This window comes from Bison bison, unplaced genomic scaffold, assembly GCF_000754665.1.
Source record: "Bison bison bison isolate TAMUID 2011002044 unplaced genomic scaffold, Bison_UMD1.0 scf7180017864063, whole genome shotgun sequence".
Classification (NCBI taxonomy): Eukaryota; Metazoa; Chordata; class Mammalia; order Artiodactyla; family Bovidae; genus Bison; species Bison bison.
The window spans coordinates 5,529,325-5,546,982 of record NW_011494635.1 but is presented as its reverse complement, the minus strand read 5'-3'; the positions used below and the strand labels follow the sequence as shown (position 1 = coordinate 5,546,982).

General features: G+C 39.3%; 1 long non-coding RNA gene across 1 annotated transcript in view; it reads right to left on the bottom strand.

Moving 5' to 3' along the window:
* Positions 1-15,534, bottom strand: part of LOC104986002 — a 16,854-nt gene extending 1,320 nt beyond the window's left edge. The window contains exon 1 of the long non-coding RNA XR_824982.1: positions 14,938-15,534. This is a non-coding gene — a long non-coding RNA (uncharacterized LOC104986002). The remainder of the gene's footprint in view (positions 1-14,937) is intronic.
* Between the last annotated feature and the right edge of the window lie 2,124 nt (positions 15,535-17,658).

Sequence of the window (17,658 nt, the reverse complement as noted above, 5' to 3'; positions counted from 1 at the left end):
TAGTTTTTTTTTTTTTTTTAATTTGAAGGCACCACATTCTATTAGTCATCTAAGTTTAAAGCCTTGCAGTTATTTTAATTTCTGTTCTCAGCATGGACATAAATTATTCTCCAAATTATCTTAATTATGTCCCCACGTGCCTCTCATGCTCTCATCCTGTAGTACAGGGCTTGAGATTTCATGTAAATCCACTCTGTTCTCACTGGCTGTTCTCATCAAGTTTATTTTTTCTTGGCAGGTTACTATGCCCAAGCATCCTCTTTCTTGAATAGTCTTCATTAATAGCTGACATGAGTGGTGCCCACGACTATTACCAGGTACACGTGGCTGAATTATGGCCATGCAGGGAGAGATTATGACAACCGTACCACTCTGGAATCACAGGGGGATTTCCCCACTTGGTGACGTTAGCCGAACCTGAATTTGGCTATGCAAGGGTGCGTTATATTTGTGGGAGCAGAGGTTGAAAAGACTACAGGGATAACATTCCCAAATGACTTCCCATGATAAGATACAAAAATGACATCCAAAGAGAAAAACAAATGCTGTATAGTAACACATATATGGGGGATCTAGGAAAAAGGTGCTGATGAACCTATTTGTGAGGAAGGAATGGAAAGGCAGATGTAGAGAATAAACTTGCGGACACAGCAGGGGAAGGAGAGGGTGAGATGAGCTGAGAAGGCAGCATCGACATATATACACCACCATGTATAAACCAGATAGCTAGTGGGAAGCTGCTGTATAACACAGGAGCCCAGTCTGGTGCTCTGTGATGACCTAGTAGGGAGGGATGGCAGGAGCTTGGGTGGAGTGAGGCTGAGGAGGGAGGGGATATATATATATATATATATATAGCCATGACTGACTTGGGTGGTTATAGCCTGACTCTGATGCTGGGAGGGATTGGGGGCAGGAGGAAAAGGGGACGACAGAGGATTCAATGGCTGGATGGCATCACTGACTCGAAGGACGTGAGTCTGAGTGAACTCCGGGAATTGGTGATGGACAGGGAGGCCTGGCGTGCTGCGATTCATGGGATTGCAAAGAGTCGGACACGACTGAGCGACTGAACTGAACTGAACTGAGCCATGCCTGATTTGGGTGGTTACATGACAGAAACCAACACAACATTGTAAAGCAATTATCCTCCAACTAAAAAATAAATTTAAATAGAGTTTAAGAAAAAGAAATTGAATTCATGTGGAAACATGGGATATATTAAAATGTAAATAAAATATTTGTGTCTGTGTGCTGTCACTCAGTCGTGTCCGACTCTGCAACCTCACAGACTGGCCCACCAGGCTCCTCTGTTCATGGAATTTTCCAGGCAAGAATACTGCCGTGGGTTGCCGTTTCCTTCTGCAGGGGATCTTCCCGACCCCGGGATCAAATCCGCGTCTCCTGGGTCTCCTGCATTGGCAGGAGAATTCTTTTCCCCTGTACCACCTGGGAAGCCCTAAATAAAGTATTTTTAAAAGTTTAAATGTAGTTTTAAAACTACAGAAGGAAAAAGGAAAAAAGACATCCTTGTTCAACACTTGAAAACTTCTTTTTTCAATATCTGAAGGATGTATAATCTGGGATGTGAGAAAAGGAACAGTGTACCCTGGGTCCCTCTGTGGGGCCAGAGGACCAGTGGGACTGGTTCACCCTTGATGTGATGCACTGCGGCCAAGTGGATAGAAGAGTGAACAAACCCGCAGAGAGAGTTTAGTGCTATCTGATAAAGTGTGGCTTTGTGGGCACTTTTCTCTCCAAACAGCAGGATTATAGAAAATAACAGGCTGCAGCGTGTTTCTTTCCTAGAGGTGCCAAAAATAGTTCCTTTGTCATCAGTCTTCCTGAAGCTAAAAAGCGAGTCCCCATAGAAATGAGAAGCAACGCAGAGCCTGTCTGGATTCTCCTGGCAGGAACATAGTTTAGGGCAAACGAACCGTCTCTGCCGCTGATCTACGCTACAGGCAAGATGGGCAGAGGGTGAATTCAGAATAACCCCTTCCTTAGCAAAGACAAAAAGGCAAAAACAAAGAAAAAGAAGAACTTGAAATGAAAGGAATAAGGCAACACTGGCTCTCCCCGCTGCCCTTTCCTTCCATCCTAAACACAGAGAGTGTTTCATTCCCCTGCAGGTCTGGTTTGCTTCCCACTTGCCCACAAGTCTGAGATAGAATCAGAACAATTTAAACAATGTCCTCCAGCAGCGGATCAATGGAATTAGTGAATTTTAAATGTTAATGCATTCCATTCCTGGCAATGGAAAGTCATTCCAGTTGTTCAATTTTTTTTATCCTCCACTTAGATGAACCAAAAGATGGAAATCCTGTCTAACATAGAATGGATCTTCTGTAGAGGCTTAAAAATGAAAATAAGATATAAAAAGAAAAATTTGCTCATGAAGAAAAATCAATTTCTTCGATGGCTTTTGGTGCCAGCATTTTTTTTTTCCCAGCAAACGTACAAGATTGTTGTCTGTGAGAAGGGAGTGGCCAGATGACTCGAGCAGGAAGAAAATCTCTAGACTTTTATTCTGACTGCATTTCTTATTTCATGCATTCCTCTGCCTTTTCTTGCGTTTCCTTTAGAAAGGATTAAAGGGTCAAGGTCTTGAACATGTGTTGGCTTCTTTCTTTTCAAGAACCCAGACAGGTGGGAACTCCACCATCTGGGAGCTCCCCAGCTGCACCCCCTGTTCGCTGGAGGAAAAGGGAGAGGAAGGGGTTTCATTGTTTTACTCAAAAAAGAAACATCCCCCTCCCCCATTTATATTTTATTGTTGGGACAAATCATGTAAAAATTAACATTATTATTAACATTGCCCTCGTCCATTCCACATTGGCCGGGGCTCCCTCAATGAATAGTGGCCAGTCTCTAAGAGTAAGCATTCTGGGAGAGAGGGCGAGACAGAGAGAGACAGAGAAAGAGAGACAGAAAGAGAAAGGGAGAGAGAGATGACTGCCCTCTAGGAGCTGGTGTCAGAAATCACTCAGTACCATCCCAGCTTCATCGTTTTCATCCAAAGCCCAGATCATATTCAAGAAAAAGGGAATCAGATCCCAACTCTTGATGGAAAGACGATCAAAGAACTGGCCGACATGTTTGAATGCAGCACAGCAGAGGTGAAAAGCTACTTGAAAGTGAGAACATTTGAAAATGGAACAGCATCCCAACATATCATCACACACCTTGTGGTATTTTGTTTCACCCAAAGTTGGTTTCCTGGAATTTCTTCAGGGGTAGGGTCATGACCACTTAAGATTTGGTAGAATAATTATTTTCTGCCCATTTCCAAACATTCCAATTCCAATATATCTTAGTCTAAAGAACTGACCATGGCTGCTGTTCTGGAAGCGAGAACATGAGTGGACAGATGGTGGTGGGGATTCTAAGTGACGCCGGCATCCCGCCTCCTCTCTGAGGCCTAAGAAGGACAGTCAGCCCCTCCCTGGGTCAGCTAGAAGCCAGCTCCACGGAGGATCTGGAAACTCTCGACACGAACTTTCCAAATCTGGATGCTTTACAAGAAATGTGGTAGAGGTACTGCCTGTGTTTCAAATATAGAAATTCAAATTAGAGATACCTATCCCAACCATAAATGTTCTGCTGTGTTGTGCTCTGTCGTGTCCCACTCTTCATGACTCCATGGACCGGGGGCTCCTCTGCCCATGGAATTTTTCAGGCAAGAATACTTGAGTGGATTGCCATTAAACACTTTCAAACTATAATTCAGACCCTAGTACACAGACTTTTCCCCAGATTTTGTAACCAAACATACACAACTTATTTCTACTCCTGGAAGTCTCTAGCTTTACATGGATATGTACATGTATCCTTGTGCTATTGTTTTAAGGAACGGGGTTTCCCCAGAGTCTGGTCTTTATTTAATTTGGAATTAGGAACACAAATGGATGTTTAAGAATGGTAATGCTGACTCATGAGTCGTGGTTTACAGGGAGCTGTCTGTAGTTCTCACTGTACCAACTATGCCCCCAGGATTAAAAACAACAAAATCAAATTCCTTTCAAGGTACCATGTAGACATATTCCCTCACTGAAAGGCTATTTATCAAACACCATTGAATCCCAAACCAGGAGTGCAGTCTAAGAGTTGTTGTTATTGTTGTTGTTGTTTAGCCACTAAGTTGTATCTGACTCTTTTGTGACCCCACGGATTGTAGCCCACCAGGGTCCTCTATCTGTGGGATTTTCCCAAGAGTACTGGAATGGGTTGCCATCTTCTCCTCCAGCAGATCTTCCTGACCCAGGGATTGAGACTTCGTGTCTCCTGCACTGCAGGCGGATTCTTTAGGAGCCACCTGGGAAGTCTAGCAGTGGAAACCAGTGAATTGATCCTTATAATACTGGATCCTGATGGTTGATGGAGGAGGCATGTCTGTGAATCAAGGAAGATTTCACAAAGGGCATAATGTCTAAGCTTAAAATGTAGATCACCAGACTGGAAAGGTACAGCTTACTCAAGGACTGTCAGAGGACTGCTGCTTTATCAACAAAGTTCATGTGGTAATCTAAGTCACTTGTGATCATTTCAGCAATCAGCAAGTTAACCATCATTTAAGGATGTAGTTCATGGCCCCTTGGACTTCCCTGATAGCTCAGTTGGTAAAGAATCTGCCTGCAATGCAGGAGACCCCAGTTCGATTCTTGAGTTGGGAAGATCCCCTGGAGAAAGGATAGGCTACCCACTCCAATATTCTGGCCTGGAGAATTCCATGGACTGTATAGTCCATGGGGTCACAAAGAGTCAGACATGACTGACTTTCACTTCACTTCATGGCCCCTCAAACAATCATAAAAGAGCAAAGATCACTGATCATAGGTCATCATAGCAAATATGATAATGATGAAAAAGTTTGAAGTATATCTGGAATTACAAAATACCAGGCTTCACTAGTAGCTCAGCTGGTAAAGAATCTGCCTGCAATGCAAGAGACCCTGGTTTGATTCCTGGGTGGGGAAGATCCACTGGAGAAGGAAACAGCTACCACTCCAGTATTCTGGCCTGGAGAATTCCAAGGACTGTATAGTCCATGTGGTAGCAAAGAGACAGACACGAATGAATGACTCTCACAAATGCAACAGAGACACGAAGGGAACAGATGCTCTTGAGAGAATGGTGCTGATTGCTTGCTGGATGCAGAGTTGTCACCAACCCTCAATTTGTGAAAAAAAAAAAAAGGCAATATCTGCAAAGTACAGTCAAAGAAACACTGCCTGTGTTTTTCTTTATGCAGAAAATGCATGGATTCTTTTTTTAAATATTATTGATGCAGAGTTGATTTACAATGTTGCGCTATTTCTGCTGTACAGCAAAGTGATTCAGTTATAAATACATATATATATATTTTCATATCCTTTTCCATTACGGTTTTTCACAAAATATTGAATATAGTTCCCCATGCTATACGGTAGGACCTTGTTGTTTATTTATTCTATATATAATAGTTAGAAAATGCATGGATTCAGAAAGGAAAGAGCCATGTAGGACTCCTAAGTTTCTTTGCCAACTAATTTTAACCTTTAAAAAGTATTTGCTTTACTTCAATGCACGACTCAAAGTTTTCACCTTCTATCTCATCAGGCCATTTTTTGCACCTGCCCCTGGGATTTTTTTATTATTATTCTTTTACTTCCCAAGTAAGACTGACAGATAGAATTCTCAGGTATCTGCTCAAGATGCCTTTTGATTGCAACTACCATCTTTGAGTCACTTGAGTGGAACACAGATGAATAGATGAATAAGCAGCCCTAGGATTGAGTGACATTTAATAAAAAATACTATTTGTTTAACCTTATTGTGATGTTTTCTGAATCATAAAAATACTGAGCATTCTGGTGGCTGCCAGGCGCTATTATCTGCTACTTGATTTTAAGTGACAGCTGTGGGATTTTGATGGATATTGATGTTTTCTTTTTCTTTTTTTATACAACACAAAGTAAAAGGGCTCAGATTGTTGACATCACTGAGTATTCTAGGAATGAAATATTAAATGATTTTAGGAGAAATGTGACTTTTATGTTGGGAAGCATGACACATTCTAAACCTGTCTGTCACTGTAATCAGTCCCCTGACGTGAACGTAGCAGGGCTGTGCACACTGTCGCTTTCCATCTCAAGCATAATGCTTCAGGTGAAAACAGAAGGCAGCAGGCTTGTCAGGGGAAAGACAGTGCCTTCTGGAAAGATGTTTGCTGTAATATTTGAATTTGCTTTGCAAGGCTGTGCACCCCCTTGGCTAATCTAGAGGGTATTTTGGCAAGACTGTCACCTGAAGTGTATGACTAATCCGGATTCTGCCTCAATAGACAGGGGACGATTAACCTGCTCAATAAATATTCATTTATTCGTGGGTAAGCAGCTCCCTGGATCACCACTCTCTTCTGCTTTCTAATGTTCTCAATATACTACACCATCCAAAAGCTCCATTTCAGCTTATGTTTTCATTTTATTTTCCTGACACTGATTTCCCAGGACCTCCTCCTTCCTCAGGAAGGCAGGGCTTGTTTATGAGCAGGAAGGTATTTCCACCTGAGCAATACTTGGGCATGACTAGTGTTCCCTAAACGCAGCATCTTGACTGTCTGACTTCACCTTTTATCAATGCCCATTGCCCAGGCCACTGAGATGTGTACCTCTGCTGAATATTCCCTTGCTTACCTGCTTCCTCTAGACAGAGAGGTTTTTTTTTTTTCTTCCTTTAATTGCAGTATAATTTTCGTGTTAATTTCAAGCAAAAAGCAAAGTGATTCAGTTATACAAATATTTCTTTTTCAGATTCTTTTCCATTATAGTTTATTACAATATAGTGAATATAGTTCCCTGTGCTCTACAGTAGGTCCTTGCTGGTTATCTATTTTATACATAGTAGTATGTATCAGAGAAGGCAATGGCACCCCACTCCAGTACTCTTGCCTGGAAAATCCCATGGACGGAGGAGCCTGGTAGGCTGCAGTCCATGAGGTTGCTAAGAGTCGGGCATGACTGAGTGACTTCACTTTCACTTTTCATTTTCATGCATTGGAGAAGGAAATGACAACCCATTCCAGTGTTCTTGCCTGGAGAATCCCAGGGACGGGGGAGCCTGGTGGGCTGCCATCTATCGGGTCGCACAGAGTCAGACACGACTGAATCGACTTAGCAGTAGCAGCAACAGTATGTATCTGTCCATTCCAAACTTCTAATTTATCCCTCCTCCCTCTTCCCTTTTGGTTACCCTAAGTTTGCTTTCCATGTCTGTGAGTTTATTTCTGATTTGTATATAAGCTCATTTAAACAATTTTTTTTGATTCCACAGGTGAGTGATATCATATGATATTTGTCTTTATCTGACTTACTTCACTTAGTCTGCAATCTCTAGGTCCATCCATGTTGATGCAAATGGTATTACTTCATTCTTTTTATGGCTGAGTAGTATGCCATTGTGTATATGTACCACAACTTCTTTATCCGTTCCTCTGTTGATAGACACTTTGGTTGATTCCATGTCTTTGCTGTTGTAAATGGTTCTGCAATGAACATTAGGGTGCATGTATCTTTCCAAGTTAGCAGTTTTGGTTGTTTTGTTTTGATATATACTCAGGGGTGGAATCACCAGGTCATATGGAAGTTCTATTTTTAGTTTTCAAAGAAACTCCATATTGCTCTCCATAGTCAGCCAGCTTTCACTACCTTATACAGCTAGAATCTATCCTCCAAACTTTCATCCAATAGTCTTCTGTTTCCATAATAATACAAATTAGGAAACAAAGCAGTCTCTGGGGATTGACAGACCAAGGGTCTCTCAAGCCAGTAAAGCGTGAAGCTCTCAGCTCAGTTTTTGTGACAAAAGGGAGGCTGGCTATCCCCCATGTAGCGGAGGTTGCTGGGGAGAAAAGCACCTATTGCTCTCATCAGTTTTTATTTACCAATTTTCTCTTAGGAACTATGTAAAAATGTGGAGTTAAAATTTAAAGTGAAGGGTTCTTCATTAATAAAAATTAAATACAGAAAATGAAAAAGAAATTTGCAGCTACATAGTGGAGAAATAAACTCACATCTTGCTTAATACACGCATATATGTTTTCAAACAGATTCGATAGATTTTGCTTCTGAATTCTGTAAAGTGTTAAGGTTGTACCTCACTCAATAGAGGTTCATAGATTGATAAGATGTCCAATTTTTACATTGTTTTGCCTGTAATATAAAAACATTTCAATGCAACACAGCCTATTGCTGCTGCTGCTGCTGCTAAGTCACTTCAGTTGTGTCCGACTCTGTGCGACCCCATAGACAGCAGCCCATCAGGCTCCCCCGTCCCTGGGATTCTCCAGGCAAGAGTACTGGAGTGGGGTGTCATTGCCTTCTCCGAGCCTATTGCTAAATGGCACCAAATAATCCTTTTGTGAAGTTAATGTTATTTAATCTGAAGACTAGATAAATTTAATAAAATAATCCTGAAAAGCAATCTCAGCACTATCACTACCACCACCTGAAATTCTGTGCAGCATGGTAGCTCGAGGACACAATGGCATTGTGAAATCACACGCGATTCCCTTCGGCCACTGATCTGCTTCACAAGCAATAATTAAAAGATGAGGAAATTCCATCTGTCGTCACTGGTCTGGCATGTCCCGGGTCCCACCCTGAGGTTTTAGGCTCTGCACAACACTGAGTCATACACAGGATCCAGGACTGGAACCTCCTATATGAATTTTAAGGTATTAAAAAGATTTACCTATGAGTTAATTGTAAGGAGCTATTTTAAATTTAGATGGAATCTCAGAGCCATTAGCAACATCATCTTTTTGCCCACTATATTCAGTGAATGCTAGAATAGCACATAAAGTATCCAGAGAGGAGGCAAAGGGCAGAGTCATACAAATGATCTATGCCAAAGCTTTGGAGTCACAGTAATAACTTTTCAGTCTTACCAAACTTGCTCTGGAAAGAGTATGAAACCAAAAATATAAGCAATTGGGCAAAGCTATTGAAGGCGAGTAAGATCAAATCTGTATTTTTGGAAGATGGTAACTGGATTTGTTTTTTTTCTTCTGCACTCAGTGGTCTGGACTTTTTTCCCTAATCACCTTCCTCACAGCCCTTAAACTAAAGGGCTTGCCACCTTGCCTATCTTCCAAACAAGTACATTAATATCATCTTGTCCCTTCCTTCTGGTTCATATTTTTTTTCCTGGGAATTACCTTTCTTCAGATCTTAATATTCCATGAACTCTCCACTCTTCGCTGAGATTAGAGTTCACTCAAACACAAATGCATGATTAGAAAGCAACTTTCCATTTAGATCTCTCCTCCTTGGGCAGAAGATACCTAAGATTTCAGGGCCATCAGGCTGTTGATCAAAAGCACACATTTTCTTTTGTATAAATTTAGTTCAATTCTTTTGTTCTTAAAATCATATTCCCTGAGAAATTGTAAACAAAGTTATACTAAATCCACTTCTCCCCATTGGCACATACATTTTAACCTAAGTGGCTAGCACCAGAACCTTTTAGCGGCTCTGTTTATAAATTGTTGGAAGAAGGACCAAGACTAATTTTTTATATTTTCTTTTTTTTATTTTTTAAACTATGAAAGTATGATAACACATTTACAGGAGACTTGGAAAATATAGAACAAGGTTACAAATAGTTCCACTTAATTCTACTACAATTATTTTTTAAATAGATAAATTAAGATTTTTAGTTGAAGTTTCTATATCAAACTCTCAAAAATTATTAGAATGAATATACAGAAAAGGAGAAGGATATAGTAGACCTGAAAAGCACTATGAACCTATTCAACATAATCAAGATTTATACAATTTTTAAACACAGTAGAATACAAATTATATTCAAGTTTCCATAGACTATAAACTCAGAAATACTAGAACATATCCAGGGACATAAAACAAGATGAAAAAATTTTATGGCGACCAAGACTATTTTAATAAACAATTTCAGGAACACAAAAATTCAGGGAATAACATAGTTTACAAATACGAAACTATACTCATATATTCTGCTAGTCAACACTCAGTTTATTTCCTTTTTTTTTTCACTATTTTAACACTTCTGAATCACTTTATTGACTGATAAAAATTCTTCTTCTGTGAATTGCTCTTCTTATTCTTCACTTTTTCCCCTCTTTCCTGTTCTTTTTCTAAGAACTGTGTTAGAGAACTTCAAATAGTTTGACTGCTAGTTTTATTTAGAGATTACATGCACTGTCAATCTATTGATTCTTCCCATTTGTGGCTTGTTATTTGGGGACATTTAATCAAATATTTAATATATTGCTGTTGTTGTTCAGTCACTCGGTCGTGTCTGACTCTTTGTGACCCTGTGGACTATAGCCTGCCAGGCTCCTCTATCCATATGGGACTTCCCAGGCAAGAATACTGGAGTGGGTTGACATTTCCTTCTCCAGGGTATCTTCCTGACCCAGGGATTGAACCCGCATCTCTTCCATCTCCTGCATTGGCAGGTGGGTTCTTTACCATCTGAGCCACCAGGGAAGCCCATTTAATATATTAACTTTTGTTTATTGATAAATTGACTGCATTCATTTTTTTTTTTTTTCCTTTACAGTTGGTTTAAGTAATTGTTTTTTCCCTTCTGGACATAAAGAGATTTTTATACTTTTCTTCTACATTTTTAAAGTTTTGCTTTTTTACATCCAGTTCCACATAAAGTACGGTTTATTTCCTAATATCATTTACTTTTTGCACATGGGTATCTGATTTCCAGTAACATTTCTTGAATGAGAAGAAGATCTTTTTTTAATCCACAAGAATATCTAACAAATTCTCTCACAGAATCTGATGTTAACTGAATTAAGTTAATTTTGATTAAATTAATTGGCTTGGTGTTTATAGGAAAGCCTTACAACTCTTCACTGGGCCCCAAGAGTACAAGGCAGGTGCTCTGAGGTGTAACCCTGGGACTAACTACATATCCAGCCTCCCTGTAGGCCTACAAATTCTCAAAGGCTTGTGTCCCTGAGTCAGTAAAACTCAGAATAAAGTTTTTCTAAGCGTACATAAAAGTTATGGGGAAAACACCACTTTGTTGCCATGACTGACATTTCGGGTACAGGCTAGAACATTGGCAGAGTCCACCTTGTTTAATATTCGTCCACAAATCAGATGGTAGTAGGATTTCACAAAATATTTACTAAGAGAAAGAGTAAGTTTAGCTGATCTAATTTCTGACTGTTGACTCTTGGCAGTCTAAACAATTATATTAGTCAAGCTTTCCTAGTTACTCAATAGGGAACAAAAAAGATTAAAAAATATTTTAAGTAAAAGCTGAAGGAAACATCTCTTCAGGAGGGTAAAATATCCAAGACAGACATTTCTAAGGCACAAAATTCATACAAGAGTAGTGAACATCACACCAGAGCTCGTAGACAATAGGACGTGCTAAGATTTTGACATTCTCAAGCAACTTGAGGCTTTCTGGAACAAATATAATAGAATGTGACTTTATAATGAACTGGTGCCTGGGTCTCAGTGACCCAGACATTCTGAAAAAAAGAAAAGGGAAATACATCTTCTTTTCCCTTCATGTGACCTGAGGTCACTACAGTATTGAACTCCTTTTGTTGAGTGCTTAGCCTGGTATATTTTGTAAGGAACCTTATCTGTTGGTCACCCAGACACAGAAAAAGTATAATTTAGGTGAGAAAGGAAACAAAATGTAATTGAATATTTCAAAGCAACCTGCATTTTTGAAAACTGTATGTGTGTGAATGAATATGATATATATAATATGATATAAATAGGATATATAAAATGTAATTTGATATGTTATTGTATGTATTATGTACATAAGCTTCCCTGGTGACTTAGATGGTAAAGAATCTGCCTGCAATGAAGGAGACCCAGGTTCAATCACTGGGTCAGGAAGATTCCCTGGAGAAGGAAATGGCAACCCACTCCAGCATTCTTGCCTGGAGAATTCCATGGACAGAGGAGCCTGGTGGTATACAGTCCACGGGGTTGCAAAGAGTTGGACACAACTGAGCAACTAACACTTTCATTTCACTTTCTTTCACTTCATTATGTACATACTATAATTTTGCATATGTGTACATATACACACACAAGTATATGGCCAACTAAATATTATCAAAATATTTATTCTTTGACGATGGAAATTTCAGTGGTCATTTTTGGTTTTGTTTCTATTTTTGTATCTTAGATATTTTTCAAATTTTGTTCGGTGAACTTGTTTTACCTTCACCAAGATAAAAAGTTATTTGTTTCAAGGCTGGAAAGAGAACAGACAAGAAATCTTCACCTGAAAACTCTTGTGTGGTAAGTAGTCTGAAGTCAGAGTTCCTGGCCTCAGAGAAGCAGAGCGGGCAAAACAGAATTGTGGACACCTCTGCCCCCTACTGTTCACCTTCAGTAAGTACCTGGTGATCTTTCATCCGTTCTTAGTAGGAATCTCCAAGGAGATTGTTGTTTACAAAATCACAAAATCCTGTGGTTCCTCCTCTCCTCAGTGATCCCCAGCCTGGGGACCTTCGGACTGCACTGAGAAATGCGTTCTCAGATAAAGAATATCGTGACCACAGATAGATAAACCAGGCAAAATATGGATGTCACACATAGGGACACGCAGAGAACCTAAGTTTCTTTCCATTTTTTAAAAACATACTAGTATATAGTACGATGTGCATTGGAAGATTATACATTAATATAGAATATATTTTAAAATATATTAGTCTATATACTGAGTATACACTATTAATATTAACAATGTTACATTGTATGTGTTAAAACACTATATGTATTAATAATATTAATGTTACATGTGTACTTTTATATTGCATATATACTTTACTGTACTTGTATATATCTTATATACTTCATAAGCTTTGGACATATGTACTTTTCCTAGTACTATGCTTTTTAAATGCATGTCTATGTTTGTGTATATATTTATATAGATGTAGTTTTCTATATGAAGAGTACACAGTATGTATATATACTATATATGATGTATATATACTATATATGATATATATATATGTATGTATGTATGTATGTGGTGGCTCAGACTGTAAAGAATCCACCTGCCAATACAGGAGCTGCAGGAGATGGAGGGGGTTCAAGCCCTGGGTTGGGAAAATCCCCTGGAGAAGGGAATGGCTACCCACTTCACTGTTCTTGCCTGGAGAGCCCCATGGACAGAGGAGCCTGGCGGGCTACAGTCCATTCAGTCACAAAGAGTTGGACACGGCTGAGTGACTAACACTTATGTAGAATATACACAGCATTCACACACACACATACTTTTACAAACGATTTTGCATTTGTCAGTGTTTTATTTTAATGAAGAGCCCAAAGTGTAACTAACATCTGCATTTTAATTCTACAGCTGGTAAAAGCATTTCTTCCTTGGGAAGTTATTCGAAGTCCCAATTTGCTTTAGAAGTTGACACATCTGAGTTTCTTTTGGCTGTTATTATTTATGAAATTCAGCATTTCCTCAGAGCCAGCTTTGATATAATAAAGCCTTCAGATCTCCAGTCTCACAACCAATTTATTTACAGTCAGTAAAAGACATTGAAGCCCAATGCCTTTCTTAGACATGCTTTCAATAGTACCCATAGAATTCAGTTACATGTGCTGGTCTGAAGGAAAAATGTGGGCAATGTGATAAACACAGCCTTGCCTTGGCCATAACCAAATTAAAATATCTGCCTCAACAGTGGTAGTTAGGGAACCAAATAGACTGAAAAGAAAACAAGGGGAAAAATTTAAATTTGAAAGCAAACAGGCTTACACAGTATTTCCTGATGGCAGATTCTGAACCGTGAGGCATGAAAACCAAGCATTAATAACCTCAACAGTTGTTGTGTTATTTTACGAGATTTCATCATCAAATATTAAAACTTAGTCTAGACTTTTTTATACCATATCATATTCTTAAATCTGCTTTTAAAACCTGGGATAATTGCTTTAAAATGAATCCATATATATGTAGAACATATGATTCAGAAATACATAGGATGAAGTTTTGTGACACTTATAAATAAGAACTTGTCATTTCCAAGCATAAGCATTTTTGTTTTTCATTTAACACTTGCCTGGTATTTAACCTGTCCATCCCTCTAAGAGTGTGTAGAGTGAAACTATACAAACATTTGATTCCAACCCTATGATATTCTGGAAAAGGCAGAACTATGTAGAGAATATAAAGTATCAGGGATTGCTTAGAGAGTGGGGAAGGGGGGGACAAGGAAGAAGACATAGTATACTTAGGGAAGTGAAACTACTTTTTAACACTGTAATGGTGGATACATGTCATTATATGTTTATCCAAACCCACGGAACGTACAACATCGAGAGTGACCCATGTCAGCTATAGGCTCCGGGTGATGATGACGTGTCCATGTAGGTTCATTAGCTGTAACACAGGGACCATCTGGTAGGGATATTGATGGGGAGGCTTTGGGGAGTACAGAGGGAATATGGGAAATCTCTATACCTTCCTCTCAATTTTTCTGCAAATCTAAAACTACTCTGAAAAAAAAAATCTTAAAAAAACAGTTAACCTAAAAGCAGTATTAAAAAAAAAAAAAAAAGATAAAATCATGTGACTTCATTTATAATGCCTTCTATTTAAGAATGGCACCAATAAACATGATTTATACTACAAGTATATCAACCACCCCACACACCATCCCAACCAGCTCTTCCCTCACATTGATGACTTCTATCTTTGTTTCCTGGATTGTTATATTCCCTCTAAAAGCAAATCCCCATACCAGCCCAGGGAAGTCACATGCGACTCTCCAAAGAGCCTCATAATCGGGAGAAAGCACACATTCTTGGTCACATTTTGTTCTCACTTTAGTTGTTGTTTCTTCAGTTCAAACCAAAACAAGGCAAGAGTGGCAGGGTGAAGTAACCGTGGAGAGTAAACACTTACTTGGCATTTCCCCCAGAGGCTGTTTGCAGATAGCAGCTGGTGAGTCATGAGAACAGGTCTCCAGGGATGCTCCACCTCTGACTCAGGGTGGAGTGGGTTTCGGGCCCTTCGCACAGCTCGGCTCCCTGAGTAACTGATCCAATCACAGCTGATCCAATCACAGCAAACAAACGCTGCTTTCATTCAGTCTCCACTCAGAGATTCCAACAACACAGCCAAGGAAGCTAGGTGGCACAAAAACGACCGATAATAGAAATTATTGAGAGTCCTCGGCAGATAGAGCTGCAGGCTGAAACAGATTTGCCTGTCACTATCCTGTGTGTCCCCGAAGGGCAGGGTGTCACTGCGCCCGGCCAGGTTTCACCGGGTGTTTTCAGTTTCCTTGTTGATTTCTGAATGCCTCTGTGAAGGAATTTGTGTGAGAAATAGACCTATTTTTATTCACAATGACTTCACCATCTGCCCTGGTATTTTGTGTACACAGATTCATGTCCTGCATGTTAACGTATTCCAATCTGTGAACCCTCCCAGACTCGAAATGTCTTTTTAAAGAGTAACAGTATGCTATGAACACTCTGTTTCATGGTGTAGAACTGATAACTACTAAAGGTTCTTCAAGCCATTCAAAAAAGAATGGCTTTAAAAATAAAGCTGCAGGAATATCTCATTCACAATGAGGAAACTATATAGTGGCTTGTTTAGTTTTGTTTTGTTTTTTAAGTCTGTAGGAAAAATGCTCTCACCAAATGTTTAAATTAGTGGAGACTTTTCTGTGGGTGAGTTCTCCTTTCCACGTGTTTTGGAAATAATTTAAGAATCGGAATCAGAAGACTGGTGCTGCCTCCATGATTTATTTATTCTTGAATACGCCCCTTAACTGCTCTGTTCTTTTGAGTTCCTTATATGTAAGAGGAGAACAAAAGAGCCTGAACCCATGTGAAAAGGTTGCCAAAAGTTTGAAATGAAGTGATATGAAACATATATCAACAACTGCCCAAATATGTCAAATCCTGTTATGATTAAGGCTTAGAGTTTTGTGGTGAGATTTCATGACTAACACATAAATAAACGGGTGTTAAAGATACAGTGACTTCATTTAAATCAGTATCTTTTAAATGGTTATTTAATAAATGTCGCTGTGAGTTTTGTAACAAAATTAAGGTTTCTTGGAATATAGAAAATGAGTATTCGTAGTGTTTCTGTATATTAAAAAAAAAAAGTCTATGTCCAGATATGTTCATTTCCAGCCATAAACAGTTTGTATTGTTGCTCTTGTTCAGTCACTAAGTTGTGTCCGACTCTATGTAACCCCATGGACAGCAGCATGCCAGGTTTCCCTGTCCTTCACTATCTCCTGGAGTTTGCTCAAACTCGTGTCCATGGAGTCAGTGATGCTCTCTAACCATCTGTCCTCTGCTGCCCTCTTCTCCTCTTGCCTTCAATCTTTCCCAGCACCAGGGTCTTTTCCAGTGAGTGGGCTCTTTGCATCAGGTGGCCAAAATATTGGAGCTTCAGCATCAGTCCTTATAATGAATATTCAGGGTTGATTTCCTTTAGGATTGATTAGTTCGATCTCTTTGCAGTCCAAAGGACTAAGAGTCTTCTCTACCACCACAGTTTGAAAGTGTTGATTCTGCAGTGCTCAGCCTTCCTTATGGTCCAACTCTCACATCCACACACAACTACCAGGAAAATTATAGCTTTGACTGCCAACAGACCTCTGTTGGCAAAGTGATATCTCTGCTTTTTAATATGCTGTCTAGGTTTGTCATAGCTTTCCTTCCAAGGAGCAAGTGTCTTTTAATTTCATGGCTTCGGTCAATGTCAGCAGTGATTTTGGAGCCCAAGAAAATAAAATCTGTCACTGTTTTTCCACTTTTTCTCCATCTATTTTCCATGAAGTTATGGGACCACATGCCCTGTCATGGCTATGTTTTCTCTTATACATTTTAAAAAGTGAGATTAAAACATATCATGAAATTCACATTTTTAAAGTGTATACTCTAGGAGTTTTCAGCATATACACAATCACCACTATGCATTTCCCAAATATTTTCAAACCAAAAAAAGAAAAAAAAATCACACACCCATTAGCCCTAACTTTCCTTCCCCCTTCCCCTCAGTCCCTGGCAAACACTAAGATAGTTTTTATCTCTGTGGATTTTCCTTTTCTGAATATTTCGTATTAACATTCCTGGCTTCTTTTTCTTAGCATAATGTTTTCAAGGTGCATCCATGTTTTAGGATATTCCAAATATTTTCTCATATTCTGTAGACTGTCCTTTCACTCTCTTGATAGTATCTTTTGGTGCACAATCATTTTGGATTGTGATAAATTCCAATTTATCTAATTTTTCTTTTACTACTCATGCTTTTGGTGGCTCAGCTGGTAAAGAATCGGCCTGCAAAGCGGGACACCTTGGTTCAATCCCTGGGTTGGGAAGATCCCCTGGAGAAGGGAAAGGCTACTCACTCCAGTATTCTGGCCCAGAGAATTCCGTGGACTGTATAGTCCATGGGGTCACAGAGAGGGGGACAACTGAGTGGCTTTCACTGTCACTTCATATATACATATATGATTGTACAGACCTTTTTCAGCGAAGTGGTGTCTCTGCTTTTTAATACGCTGTCTAGGTATTAGGCATTATATATATATGTATGTGTGTGTGTGTGTGTGTGTGTGTCAAGGTTTATTTCTAAAGCCCCAATTCTGTTATTAAT